The 15436-nt window shown below is 43.7% G+C and overlaps 1 long non-coding RNA gene across 1 annotated transcript; it reads right to left on the bottom strand.

Annotated features, from left to right (window-relative positions):
* Nucleotides 1-454: 454 nt before the first annotated feature.
* LOC118666905 lies at nucleotides 455-7749 on the bottom strand. Its single transcript, XR_004971100.1, has 3 exons — nucleotides 7573-7749; nucleotides 1873-1931; nucleotides 455-1376 (listed from the first exon to the last, which is right to left on the bottom strand). It is a non-coding gene; the product is annotated as an uncharacterized LOC118666905 (long non-coding RNA).
* Between the last annotated feature and the right edge of the window lie 7687 nt (nucleotides 7750-15436).

Raw genomic sequence — 15436 nt, 5'->3', positions numbered from 1 at the left:
AGAGGCAGGACCCCAGCACAGGATGACCTCAGGGCCATACCGAGGGTTTCGCTTCTTTGCTCCCAGTCTTACCATCAAGCAGAGAATAACAAAGATACATGTTAAATCATCATGAAAGTTTTGACTTAAAGAAAAATTCAGCAGATCTCTTTGAAAAGTGACATATCCGTTAACATGGCAAACTTTGTTTTTTTTCTTCCATATTACATTTTCTAAAGTTTTAGTCATAAATTGTGAGAGCTGAATGCTCTCAAATGTCAAGCTTTCAACTTTTCTAGTCCTAAAATTTTTCAACCTGGGGAGCAAACACCTCTGGGTGTAAAACTAATTGCAAGATAAAGTCAGAACCTCTCCCTGGTATACCAAATTTATTAGAATTTTCCTCTAAAATTGGGAATTTAAAAATGCTTATACAGAAACAAACCTGGAACTCAAAGCATGGATTTTAATGATAGAAGAGTTCAAAGGAATGCCATGAGGTTGCTGGGCTGGGTTCCAGTTACACATCAGTGCCCTTGGCTGTTTGGGGTAGAGAAGACAGGAACTTGATTATAGAAGAGGTCAGAGGTCCCAACCAGGGGATGGGTGTGGTGCCGGCTTTTCCTTAGTCCACACAACGGATCTCTCTTCTCTGACTCATACTCTGGGTGCACTTAGACTTTGTGCTTCAGGTGCCCACCAGGTAGGTAGCGCTCTTAGCTCAAAAAGTCACCAACTTAGATACACAATGCTGATATCATTGAGGTGTGCAAGCATGGTCCTTAAAATAAGCCTAAGTTTTTTTGTTAATTGTCACCTGAGCCTATATTTTCCCATTGCTTTATTAGAGAGTGGAAGTGAGGGAGGAAACAGGTGAGAGAGAAAGAGAGAGAAACATTGATGTAAAAAACCACATTGACTGGTTGCCTCCAGCTCCTTCCTACACGTGGGGAGCGAACTGTAACCCTTCAGTGTGCAGGCCAATGCTCTTACCTCTGAGCAGCACCGGCCAGGGCAAGACAAGTCTAAGTTCTTATTGGCTTACAATGGACTTATGGGAAGTCTAGGTTCTTTTTGGCTTCTCAATCATGATTTGATCCTTCATCAATGAAGAGCAGCCCAGTAGGACTTCAAGTTACACAGAATGTAAACTCCATGAGGGCACAGGGTTTTATTCACCGCTGCATCCCCAGGGACCAGAGGAACAGTACATATTTGCTGCATGAGTGAATAAGCCATAAGCAAATGTAGCATGATGTGGTTTTATCTGGAGTTTTGATGTGGTCTTATCTGGTGTTTGGATGTGGTTTTATCTGGTGTTCCTTCAGGCTTCTTGAATTGCTCTTGGAAACAGCTTACTATCTCCTTCTGCCTCTGTGGTCTCCAGCGAGTGAGTCCTGGAGCCAAGAGAGAAGCAAGGTTTGGGAGGAATAAGGGAGGTCTCCTCTGGTTGGAGGGCTCCAGCCTCCCAGGTGGAGACAGCTTTCCTTCTGTGTGCTAGCCAGCGTTAATGATATTTTGTACACAATGAGTTAGAAATTGCAGAACTCCATGAGACGGAGGATTTGATTCGTGGTTATAATCTACGATTGCCACCTTCATTCTGAAATTCTTTAGAATTCTATGTGCTTCAGCCGAGCTGGACGCAGCTGCAGGTGGTACCTTAGAACTGCTGTGTCAGAATTCAGGGCAAGATGACAAGTAGATGCCCTCAGAGCTGCGTTTTCTTCACCATCCCCCTCCCCATCATGCACCTGACATGGCCCCCTCTGTGTGCAGTAGCCCAGCAATTCATGCTTGTTGCGGGCCTAGTTCCCTCGCTCCCAAACATGGGTGATGTGAGTGCACGGCCCACACAAACACAGACTCAGGGGTATCTCAGCCACCGCTCACCTCTGTAATTATTTTCACTTTTTCTTCCTTGGGATCCATTCTGCTGTAATGGCTCCTGCCTGCCAGGCAAAGAACAAAAAGTCAGGCTTCTGGACATCAGTGCAACAGCTTTCTTGCTATTGGTAAGTAGGAAGCTGACCCCCGTGGTTAGAGAAATCCTTGAACTGAGTAGGTGTCCTGTTCACAAGGAATCGGTTCCTGCAGACCCAGGACTGGTGGGAATGAGCCCTTGAGTAACAGGAGGGATGCCAGACCTTTGTCCCCATTAACCTGGCAATGAGCCCGCTTTACTGGGCAGCAGGTGGGAGTTCTGCTCTGGGAGCCAGAAGACCCGGGTTAGAATCCTGCTCTGGGAGGCTACGTCACAGCTTCTTCTCTCCCTTCAAACCTTCCCCTTCCCACTCAGCCTCTACCCTTGACCTTGGTCCTCATTTCACTGAGAGAGGGTTTCCACCTCACTTCCCCTCCCCACTGAATCCTGTCACCTCCTCTGCTCCCACTTGCTACTGTGGCCTGTCCCTGCTGGCATCTGAGCCAGGGCCTCTGCCCTGCATTGCCCACCCACCTCCAGTACCGTGATCAGGACAATTTCTCCCTTTCACCAGGACAGTCACTTCTTTCTGCTCTATCGTCTCATTGCTATCAGTGTACACCCCCTTCCTTAAAAAGAAGCTCTCTGGACCTTATGTTTCTTTCTAGCCACCACTTAACTTTTCCACCCTCTAGGAACACTCCTCAAACCCTCTCTTTCCAACCAGTTCTTGGAGCTCAGCCTTCCTGAAACTGCTCCTGCAGGGTCTCCAATGACCTTGTGCTGCCACATCTCACCATCTGTCCTCAGTCCTTATCTTATATGACCCGACAGAGCCATGTAGTAATGACAGTGACCCATTGCTTTCTTTCTCTTGAAATATTTTCTTCATGCGTCTTCTGGGACATGTTTCTTCTCCGTTTCCTCGCCCCCCCCCCCGCCCCCGCCCCCGCCCCCCCCCCCCCCCCCCCCCCCCGGCTGCTACTGCTTCTCAAACTCCTGGGCTGGTGTCTCCTCATCGTCCAACTACTCCATGTGGGTGCCTGGGCTCAGCCTTGCCTCTGCCCAGTACCCTGGCGGTCTCACCCTGTGGTTTCCCTTTAAATACCATCTATCTACTCAGATTCTCCATTTACATCCTGGGCCCGCACGTCTCCCTAGAACTTTAGACTCAGATGTCCAAGTGCAGATGGATATTCAGTTAACATGCTCCAGATGAAGCTCCCTGTCCTGACCTCCAACCTGCCTATCCTGCAACCTTCCTCGTTAAAAACCTTGTTAATAACCAGAACGCGATTTGCTCAGCCTGAAACCTTGGAGTCACTCTGGATTCCACTCTGACTCTCACATGACACCCTACATCCAACCCATCAGACATCCGGCCGGCTTTGCCTTCACGTTATACTGAGAATTCAGCCACCTCTGTGCACCTCCACTACGTCACTCTGGTTGAGCACTGTTGTCTCTCATGTGGTCTCGTGCAAGAAACTCCTAACCTTTCTGATTCCCACCTTACTTATCTACAGTCTAGTCTCTACAACGAAACCGGACCGAATTGTGTAAAATTTAGCTGAGAGCATGTCATTCCTCCACACAAAATCCTCCAAAGACTCCCCTTTCTCAACAGGGTAAAATCCAAAATTCTTTCAGTGGCCTACAACAAGGCCCTGTCTCCTCTGTGCTTGGGTCCTCTGGCCTCAGGGCCTTGGCCCATGCTATTCTCTCTGCATAGAATGCTCTTTCCCAAGACATCTGTGGGCTCTCTCTCTTTCAGTTACTTCAGGGCTCTGTTCAAATTTCATTTTATCAGAGAGATCATCCCTGAACACTCACAGTTCAGTGATAACCTTCTACCCTCACCTTCTGGAACTTGCTAACTACCTTACAGTGATTTATTTTCCCATGGTACTTATCACCAGTCAACATACACATTCATTCATATTTACTCGTGATGGTCTGCCCATTCCTCATTAGAATACAGACACAAGAGGACAGGAACATTTGTTCTTTTTTTCTTTATTGTAAGTTGTTTATTATAAGATAATTCACAAATATCTTGCTGTCTTTAGTAATTTAAACAACAGACCAATAATTTCTTCTGACCAGGACAGCAGTAAGCTAAAAACAAAATCAGCTGGCTGAATTTTCCTTCTTTACCTTTTGTCTGAGTACAAAACTTGATTTTTACAGGAACATTTGTTCTTTGTTTACCCCAAGAGCCTAGGACTATGGGACACAGCAGACTCTTCATAAATATTTTTCAAATGAATGACTAAATCACCACTGGCTGCGTGTCCATGGCCACATTCTGGAGTCCATCAACACATTGTCCTCTTTGGGCTGCTGTGAAGATTAGATGAGCACATGGGGAGAAATATCAAGGCTGACAAATTGTAAGCCCTCCCTGACATACTAACTGAGACTCGGTCATTTAAGCAGCTCATCTGGATGTTCAAGGTTTCACTGACCCTAATGGGGAATGAGCATGCTAAAGGGAAATAAAGTGCCCGAAATTTGATTGTCTCCCACCCAGACCTCCTCACAGGCTGCAACAAATAGAGGAAGGGGAATGATGACAGCAGTTAAGAAAATAAAAGGGTGGGGAGGTCATCGAGAGAGCACAAGGGGGCAGATGATAAAAATAAAATTCTGAAGGACACAAACGCGCTCTAATAAACACGCTGGCCATTATGAGCCAGAAAAAAGAAAAAGAAAAAAAGAAAGGACTGTGAAATATTTTGGTAACGAAGAAAAGGTTCTCAATAAATTAAAAAATGTTATCTGTGAAAAAGGAATAGAAAATGAAAAATGTAACGGGGTTGATCTTTTCTTCTCATTCTTTCCTGATCATTACCTTTGAATGAGTTTCGAAGGAAATCGGATGACAACAAAATTTATTTTTTCTTTTCCTGCTAAGAAACGATAAATCAATACTGCCCAGCTTTAATATACAGCTTGTCAGCATACGTACTGTTTATTAATACATTTCTATTGGCAATAGCAAAACAAGAGCCATGACTTACTGCAGACTTATTGGATGCTCTCTCTGGATACATGTTATCGCTAGGCCTCACTACACTCCCGGCTTAGTAGTACCTGGCTCAGTTTACATGTCAGGAAACCGAGGTTTCCTCTGAGCTCAACCTCTGACAGGTTACTTGGTTTGCCCAAGATTATAGGTATTAAGTGTCACATTCAGAATTTGACCCCAAGGCCACTCCAGAGCCGCCCCCTCTCCATTCTCCCCTGCCCCCAGCTACTCTAGGTCTCTGTCTGCCTCACCATTTATTCTTTTTTTATTTTTACTTATTTATTTTTAAATATGTTTTTATTGATTTTAGAACGAGAGGAAGGGAGAGGGATTGAGAGATAGAAACATCAATGAGAGAGAGAGAGAGAGAGAGAGAGAGAGTCATTGATTGGCTGCCTCCTACACGCCCCCCTTTTGGGGATCGAGCCCCAAATCCAGGCACGTGCCCTGACTGGGAATCAAACTTAGGTCGATACTCAACCCTAAGCCACACTGGTCGGGCAATTCTTACTTTTTCAATAATATCAGTAACTGTTCTGCCAGTCCATGATTCTGGAAGTATTTACAACTGAAAACTGGGGAGCACTGCCCCAGTGAGAAAGGGCTTTGGCTATGTTAGGTTAAAGATTTATTTAACTCAGTGCAGAAAACTGAACACATTTTTGAAGGAAAGTATTGATACTTCATCTAGACCAGCGGTTTTCAACCTGTGGGTCGCCAACCTGTGGGTCACGACTCCTTTGGGGGTCGAATGACCCTTTCACAGGGGTCGCCTAAGACCATCGGAAAACACATACATTATTACATATTGTTTTTGTGATTAATCACTATGCTTTAATTATGTTCCATTTGTAACAATGAAAATACATCCTGCATATCAGATATTTACATTACGATTCATAACAGTAGCAAAGTTACAGTTATGAAGTAGCAACGAAAATAATTTTATGGTTGGGGGTCACCTCAACATGAGGAACTGTTTTAAAGGGTCGCGGCATTAGGAAGGTTGAGAACCACTGATCTAGGCAAATGGACCGTCTCTGAGGGTCCTCAGGGGGTCAGTCATAAGAGGACCCATAACATTCAGCTGCAGGAGAAAGGGATGAAGGTGTAAGGAAAGGGCAGAACTGTCTGCATCTCCACCTCGGCTGCTTAAAATATGATCTGATACGTGCATCCTGCTCCAGAACAGGAACATGTGGGCTCACGGGAAGAGTGAGGGCTCTATAAACCATCACATGGGCCTGGGTTCACAGTCCAGCCCCACTCATCAGCTGTGTGCCCTCAGAGCAATGCCTTCGCCTCTCCGAGATGCATTTCTATGTCTGTGAACATGTGGCCATAACTCCTACCTCGATGGGAGATTATTTCATAAGGGCTAAATGGTAAAGCATGTGCAGTAAGATGCCTCGGCGACACAGGCAGCTTCCTTTCTGTTCCCATGGGCGGCACGACTGAAGCCTTCCCTGCCCTCACACGCCTGAGCATTTTCTCCCGGAGGACAGTGCTGTCCTTTTCTGTCCCATCCTGTCAGAGCTGTGGCCTGGAGCCCTGGGCAGGTAGGTGCCACATGCACCCTTTTTGAATTCATTACCTAATTCTATGAGTTATTCCAGCCGTAGCTTCCCGGGGTATAAGGTTAGTGACAAATAGCTTCAGCGAATCATTTAATCAGCTCAATATAACATATATTACCTTCAAAGAGTGCATATACATATTTGAGTTGTTCTATGTGATATATACCCAGTGCACTGGCTTGATGAACTGAGTGCCCCCAGGCCTTCCTGGAGGGGCCCTGCCAGGCTTTAAGCACATAAGTCCCTTTTACAAATCTCTCATGGCACCTAGCTCGTTGCACTATTAAACCGTGCTTCTGACCTGATCTGAATCCCTTTTTGTGCGCTTTAAGCTTCAGCATCTTGCCTGGTGCATAGTGCACGCTCAATAAATGTTTGAATGATGATTCTGCTAATGAGCTCCAGGAGACATACAGAGACACTTCCTTCTGGTGCAGTTTCTGTGCAGAAGTTATCCGAAAATGTAATATCCTGCATGTATTTCCCATTAGGCTTTATTAGCTTTTCACAGCACCGCTTTGCAGTGGATGGAAACAATCCGTCTACATCGCAGCTCGCAGATTTTCTTGTGTGTGTGTGTGTGTGTGTTTTTTTTTTTTGGCGGGGGGAGGGTGAGGGAGGAGCAGCGATCCTCAGCCCTCTGTCTGCTATGGGCATTTCTCTGTCTAATGCCAAGAAAAGGGAAGCTTGAAGTAATAACTATTTAGCCCTTTGAACCAATTTGAGCAAAAAGGCCCAGAAATGCAATGTGCAGCAAATGTTTCCGGGGACTGGAAAGCAACAGGCTGACCTGGATGTCCCAGGGAGGAGTGTAACCCGGGCTGTGATGAGCTGACCTAGTGTTTCTGCAAACAGACTCCAGGCAGCAGCTCTAATCAAAGCAGCAGAGCACTGCTCTCCATTCCAGAAAGTAGAATGTGAACAACCCCTAACCTGGCTCTTCCTTAAATCTGCTCAGTCCCAGTGGGGAGGCTGAACTCCACGGGGGTGGAGGGGTGGGGGTGGGGGGGACTGGGAGCAGGACCCTCTGCTGCAGCCCTGCTCCCAGAGAACAGATTTACCTGAAGAAACTTTACGAGCACTTGGCAGGTTCCGCTTGCTCTCTGGGATGGAGGGAAGTGGAGGAGGCCCTTCTTACTGTGGATCTCCTAAGGGTCCGAAGGAAGAGGCTGGACGGAGGGGCGGTCCGGGGCGGCTCCCTGGGAAGCTGCAGCCAGTCTCCAGCAAAAACACCCACTTAGCAACCCGTTCCTAAGGAAGGTCAGTCGGTGGCTTTCTTTTTTTTCTTTTAAAGCGACAGGTTCATCCTCTCGTAGTGGAACACAAGCACACTGAGCAGCAGGCACACCCGTGGGACAAGGACAAAGAGAAGTCAGCTGGGGGAGGAGCTGGCAGAAATTAGGTCAGGCTGCAGGGCCTCGTGTCCTGGGGTCACAGGTGTTTCTGGTCACAGACAGGCCATGCTCAGAGCAGCTGGCTAGGATCCTGAGAGGCCATCATTTCAAGGTGAGGGTGTCTTCTTTGTACCAAAGGTCCCTAGAGGTGCTCCGGGCCCCAGGGAATGTTGCTGGGGGGGGGGTTCAGTTAAATGTGGGGGAGTGAATGTACAAAATTAATCTCCCTGTATTCTCCGAATCCCACTGAAATCACTGAACGAGGATATAACTGTTATGTGTCAAAAAAGCAGAGAGAATGAGAGCAGAGGCAAAGCAGATGCAAGAGTATGGAGAGGACAGACCGAAGAAAGCCACATGCCAAGTATACATCTGCGTGTGTGCGTGTGTGCGTGTGTGCGAGTGTGCGTGTGTGCGTGTGTGCGAGTGTGCGTGTGTGCGTGTGTCTATGTCTGTGTGTCTCTGTGTGTCTGTGTCTACATGTATCTCTCTGTGTTTCTGTGTATCTGTGTGTATCTCTGCATGTGTACATGTACATGAATGTGTCTCTGTGTCTGTACCTGTGTCTGTGGGTCTCTTTGTATTTATGTGTGTATCTGTGTGCCTGTGTCTATGCGTGTCTCTCTGTGTATCTATATATATCTCCACATGTGTACATGTATATACGTGTGTGTGCGTGTGTTTGAGTGTATCTCTGTATGTGTAGCTGTGTCTGTGTGTGTCTCTGTCTATGCGTGTCTCTCTAGGTGTTTCTGTGTATCTGAGTGTATATCTCTGCATGTGTGTTTATTTTTGTGTGTGTGTTTGTGTACATACATGTGCCTCTGTGTGGGGGACAGGTAGGCATAAGAATGAGGAAATGAGTTGGTCACTGCAGAACTCCAGAAGTTCAGGATTGGGCTCAGTCGTGTGATGGGCTGAATGTGTCCCTCTAAAAAGATATGCAGGCGTCCTAACCCCAGTCCCTCAAAATGTGACCTTACTTAGAGGTGGGACTTGACAGAGGGAGTCAATTTAAAACGAGGTCATTAGACCAAATCCAATATGACTGTGTTCTTATGGCAAAGGGGAGTCAGTGCACAGAGACAGACACATGCAGAGGGAGGACCGTGAGAAGACACGGGGTGGGAACAGCATCTACAGGTCGAGAGCACCTGAGGCCACCAGAAACTGGAGAGAGGCAGGGAACCGAGTGTCCTTCACTGCCCTCAGAAGGAACCACCCAGCCAATGCCCGTTTTCTTCTAGCCTCCTGAATCATGGGACAATACATTTCTGCTGCTTTAAGCCACTCAGTGTATGGTACTTTGTTACAGCAGCCTCAGGAAACGAATACAGTCAGATACCAAGGGGAGTGTGGAGAGACATGGGGCTGAAATGCAAGGAGAGTTGAAAGTCTACTTACTGAGGGGCTAGATCCTCAGGACCCTCCCTCACTCCTGCGGTAAGTCTCCTCCCACCCCCTCTTCTGCTGGCACCTAGGAGAGTCAAGGCTTCTCGGGAAGGTGAACCACAGACACTCTGGTCTCCAGGGCCCAGGAATGGCAGAGGGTGGGTGTGTTTCAGGGTTGAAAACTGAAGACTAAGTGGAGAGGTGGATAGGGTGCTCTCCTCACAGGACTAAGACAACCAAAAATGTCCCGTTGGCTCCCTTGTCCCACCTCCACCAGCGTCAAATTAGAACACATGGGAAATTATTTTCTGGAGAAACTAAATGTTCACAAAGAACAGATGCCAGATACTGACATTTCTGGATCCTCCACTGAAAGAAGCTAGCGCATCACCCTTGCAAAAGAACATCCCAGAGAAAACGAGGGGATTTCGGGTGAAGAAATTCCACACTTGTAGGTATAGAAAGAGCCAAAAAATGAAAAGGTAGAATTTATCAAAGAGGTAATATAAGAAAAAGTCTCAAAAGTGAAAGAATAAGTCTTTAGATTGAAAGCTGGCACTAGGCGACAACAAACACATTTCTGTCTGTCTCAGTTTGTGCTCCGCATGTGGTGAGAAAAAATATTCTCCAGGGAATTCATAACTATGGCTTGCACTACGCTGTCTAACTGTCTTATTTATGTTATATCTTTTAGGAACACCCTATGTGACACATTTTAAAAAGTGGACTCACGTTATTGTATCCCTATGGGGTGCCGGGGAAGAGTAGACACAAAACATTTTCGGAGAGATACACATTCAAGTAGTCAGCTCAGGATGGGTGAAGATTAATCTTGCTGAAGATGAGCTCACAATCCAAAATTAGACAGCACAGGAGGAAACAATCAGATCTGCAGGCCACAGGAGGGCCCTGCTAGATACCCAAGAACTTCTGATAACACAATGATCAGAGAGAGAATGTAACAAAACTGACGGCCACAAAAGAACTTAAAAGGAGGGTTTGAAAATATGAAAGAAGAGTGAGGTACCATCAGCGAGAGCAGGCAAATGTGAAAGAACCAGCTAAAGCTTTCAGTAATGAATAATACAGTTATGAACTTTTTTTGAAGGAAAGCATAGGTTAAATTTCTGAAGGTAGAGCTAGAAAGAGAATTAATGATGTAAAGAAGAGATTTAAAGAATTAAAATGTGCACAGCAAAAGAAACCATCAACAAAATGAAAAGGGAGCACACTGTGTGGGAGAATATATTTGGCAATGATACATCTGATAAAGGGTTAATATCCAAAATATATAAGGAAATCATACAACTTAACAAAAGGAAGACAAACAACCCAAGTAAAATATGGGCAAAGGACCTACACAGACACTTCTCCAAAGTGGACATAAAGATGCCCAAGAGATATATGAAAAAATGCTCAAAGTCACTGATCATCAGAGAGATGCAAATTAAAATGACAATGAGGTATCACCTCACAACTGTCAGAATGGCAACCATCAACGAATAATCAAATGATAAGTGCTGGGGAGGATGTGGAGAAAGGGGAACCTTAGTACACTGCTGGTGGGAATGCAGACTGGTGCAACCACTATGGAAAACAGTATGGAGTTTCCTCAAAAAATTGAATATGGAACTGCCATTTGACCCAGTGACCCCACTTCTAGGAATATATCCTAAGAAACCAAAACACCAATCAGAAAGAATGTATGCACTCCTGTGTTAATAGCAGCATAATTTACAATAGCTAAGATCTGTAGATGAGTGGATAAAAAAGCTGTGGTAAATTTTACCATGGAATACTATGCTGCAGTAAAAAAGAAGAATCTCTTACCCTTTGATACAGCATGGAGGGACCTGGAGAGTATCATGCTAAGTGAAATAAGTCAGTCAGAGAAAGACAAGTATCTCATGATCTTATTCTTATGTGGAATCTAAGTAACAAAATAAACTGAAGAAAAGAGTGGATCCAGAGACAAGGAATCATGGAAAAGAGTGCGGAATCTCAGAGGGAAGGCAGGGGTGGGTGGGTGGGAGGGAAGTAATCAGCCAAGAACCTTGCATGCATATATGCATGGCATGGCCCATGGACACAAACAATGGGGCATCGAGGGCCTGGGGCTGGGGCGGGGATGGGGGTGGGCTGGAGATGGTCAATGGGGGGAAAGGGGGAACATGTAATACTTTCAACAATAAATATTTTAAAAAAGAATTAAAATGTGGCACAGATATGGAAAATGGGAAAGAGTGGATAAAGGTCTTGGGGGAGAAATCCAGGAGATCTATGAGTCTCAGGAGGAGAGAAGAGCGAAAGAAAATAAATGCTGGATCTTAAAATGGAGGGATCTTTGTCAACTTCCTTAACTCCCCTAGGTCTCAATTTTCTCACCTATAAAATGATATTAATAATAGTAATTACTGCCCTTGTTCTATTCCTGGTCAAGAGCATGAACTAGTAGTAGTATCTGGGTTGCAGGTTCTATCCCTGGCCCCAGTTGGGACATGTGTGGGAGGCAACCAATCAATGTGTCTCTCTCACATAGGTGTTTCTCACTCTCTCTAGCTCTCTCTCCCTCTACCCTTTTCCGTTCTCTCTAAAAACAAAAAGCAATGGAAAAAATATCCTTGGGTGAAGAGTAACAACAACAACAACAACAACAACAAAATACTAATTACTACAGAGGCTGATTTATTAAGTTAATGTTTATCAGGCCCTGGCAGACAATAAATGCAGGTTTTACAAAAAAAAAAAAAAAAAAAAAAAAAAAGTGAATGTGGTCTTACCTCAGACACCTTTAATAAAATACCATAAACTGGATGGCTTAAACAATATAAAATGATTTTCTCACATTTCTGCAGGGCTGGAAATCCAAGGTCAAGGTGCCAGTTGATTCAGTTTTTGGTGAGGGCTTTCTTCCTGTCTTGCTGTGTCCTCACATGGCCTTTGCTTGATGCATTCAGATGGAGAGAGAGAGATCACTCTTCCTATTGGGCATTCTCAATTGGATTAGGACTCAACTCTTATGACCTCATTAACCTTAATTACCTCATAAAAATCCCTATTTCAAAATATAGTTACATTGAGGGTTAGAGTAGCAACCTGTGATATTTAGGGGGCGGGGGCACAGTTCGGTGTATAGTAGTGTTTATTGTAAGAGATCAGTCACTTGAAGTGATCAACTGTCCTAAGAGGTGGAATTTGTTCACCTCTCTTGTGCTAATTAACCTTCTGATTATAACCTCCTTTATCTTTCAACATTTTGCTAGACCAGCTCATAAGAATTATACATTGCCTCATAATGTTCTGAAGTTATTAAAAAGCGTAATTCAAAAACATCATTTCTTGTGAAAATTCTTATGCTAGCAAAATAAATGAAATCTAGCAGATTTGTTTTAAATCAAAACGCAAAATTCTCATTCTTATAGCATGTGTGTCTAGCTGGCGAAAGAATTTTAAATGAAGAACAAGTGTTGAATCACATACTGCAAGTTTTTTCCCTGCAGCTTTGAGAGAATCAAATATGATTTTTCTTTTTTCCATCTTTTAATGTGGTGAATTACATTAGGCTTCTTGATGCCAAACTTTGCATTTCTGGAATATACTAAACTTGATCAAAATATTAAAAAATAATTGTTGGATTTAGTTATTAATATTTAGATTTTTTTGCCTTTATGCTTGTAACTGAGATTGTACTATTGTTTTTTCCTGTCTTGTATTGCTCTTATTTTATTTTAGTACTGCATAAAGGATATTTCCAGTCTCAAAAAGCAGACTAATCTCTCTCTATCCTTCTCTATGTCTCTGTCCCTCTGTCTCTCTGTCATTCTGTTTCTCTCTCTCTCTCTCTCTCTCTCTCTCTCTCTCTCTCACACATTATCTGTACTGTGAACTTGTCTATAAAACTGTGGATTTGATGAGATTTTTTTATTGTGATGAAATATGTATACATATATCATAAAATTTGCTATTTTAGTAATTTTTCAGATATAATTGATATATAACATTGTATTAGTTTTAGGTGTACAACAAAGATTTGATATTTAGTTATTAATTTATCTACATATTGCAAAATTATTACCACAATAAGTTTAGTTACTAGTACCTCTGTCGCCTCACATAGTTACAAATTATTTATTTTGTGCTGAGAACAATCACGATGTTGTACAACCCATACTACTACCTATTTCCATAACTTTTTCATCATTCCAGATAGAAACTCTGTATCCATTAAACAGTAACTCTACATTCTTCCCTTGGGTAACCCAGGTCAGCTCCTGGCAACCTCTAATCCACTTTCTGTCTCTATAAATTAGTTTATTCTATTTATTTCATGTAACTGGACTCATACAATATTTTTCCTTTTGTATTTGACTTAATTCACTCGGCATGTTTTTGTGGTTTATGCATTTTGCAGCATGTGCCGGTACATCATTTCCTTGTACGGATATACCACCTTCGTGTATCCACTTACCTACTGAAGAACGCCATACTGTGAGGGAGGCAGGCCACTCAGAAAGGCCAAGTGGACACGCTCTGTTCCACAGTCCTTGTCTTTGAGTTGTCCTAACCAAGGCTCCAGACAGGTGTGGAATAAACCTTTGGATGCTTCCAGCCCCTAGGCATTGAACCTCCCAGGGTTCAGGTTTTCTCAGCTGAGGCCCCAGGTATTGTACTAGTAAATAGAGACCAGTCAACCAGTTGTGCTCTGTTCAAATTCCTGACTCACATAATCCGTGTGAATAATAAAATGATTGTGTTAAGCCACTGCACTTTGGGGTCATTTGTTATGCAGCAATAATAACAGTAACAGTCACATTTTAAATAAATTAATAAATATGTGAATGAATAAAATATAGTCATTAGTTTTTTTACACGGGACTCTGAGGCGTATTAATTTTTACATGTATTGCTAAAAAAAATAGGCAAATGCATTTAATGCCTTCAATGGCAATGTTCCAAAAACATGATGTATTTGAAGCCTCGTTGGGAGATTTAGACTCTGGAATAAACATGGAACAACCATACAACCTGAAATGAGACTTCCGTGCTATATTCTCTTCAGAGGAAAGCTGCAATAGTATGTTATTTAGGGCAGTAAATGTTAAATATACTTTTCACACCTGATCATATGAAACACAATTGCAGCTTTAGATAAATGTGTTCTTCTTACTCGGTTCTTGGGATTTTGTAATATTTTTTGTTGTAGCTGATTCATTCTCCATAAAAAACAAACAAACATATCACAAAGAAAAGCACATCACTAAAATAAGGCTCAGCTTGGAAGCGGAGGAATCACTTTTGAATCATAAATTTTATAAAACCATGCTCTTCAATACTTGGCTTATATCTTCTAGTTTACTGAATTATATACATCTTCCCCTGAAGTGGAACTCGAACTCCAGCCAATTTGCACCTCTTGTTTCTATAGCAAATGGAGAGAAACACTTACTGACTCAGACCCATTGGCCGTGTAGCCTATTTTTATCTGATACATATTAAGGCATTTAGTTTTCTTGCTCCAGGCCTATGACTTTCAACCTGTTTGCATTTGCAACAACGGTGCTCATTTGCTTCATTTCACAGCGTTTTTGCCTTCTGAGAGCTGTCTGAGCTATTGAGAATAACATGCTGTAAGATTCATTTTCTTTAGAGACTCGTGTCATCATTAGAAATATCTGGAGACTCTCTTGTGCAGAGGAAACTGCTGTTCTAGTTCGAGGAGTGGATTCTCATATTTTTCTTGCTGAAAAGGTTCTTCTACAAGCTTTTCATTCTCTTCTCCCCGTCAGTGTCTCTCACTGGGGTGGTCTGCTTCAGCAGCATAGAGTACAAATACCATCACAATGCGTTCATTTTCTAATTACTTGCTTGAAAACGTGCTTGCTTTTATTAGCGGGGCACCCGGTGTCTCCCCCTGAGGGCTCATTTTCACTTGGAGTTGTTCATAAGTCTTGAGAGGCTTACTCAGATCACACGGTGGTCCTGCGTCCCAGAGCCAATGGCGAGAGACAGGCGTCCGGCTGGTTACTGAGGAAACGGCGCCTTGATGGGCCCAGGAGTCTCCGTGCTCACCCCAGATCCCTCCTATTTGGGATTCTAAGGTTACACTCTTCAGTTTATTTCAGTGCTTCTCAACCAGTGT

The sequence above is a fragment of the Myotis myotis genome, unplaced genomic scaffold (assembly GCF_014108235.1).
Source record: "Myotis myotis isolate mMyoMyo1 unplaced genomic scaffold, mMyoMyo1.p scaffold_m19_p_1, whole genome shotgun sequence".
Taxonomy (NCBI): domain Eukaryota; kingdom Metazoa; phylum Chordata; class Mammalia; order Chiroptera; family Vespertilionidae; genus Myotis; species Myotis myotis.
Note: the sequence above shows the minus strand (reverse complement) of the source record. Positions and strands in the feature narration are given on the sequence as shown.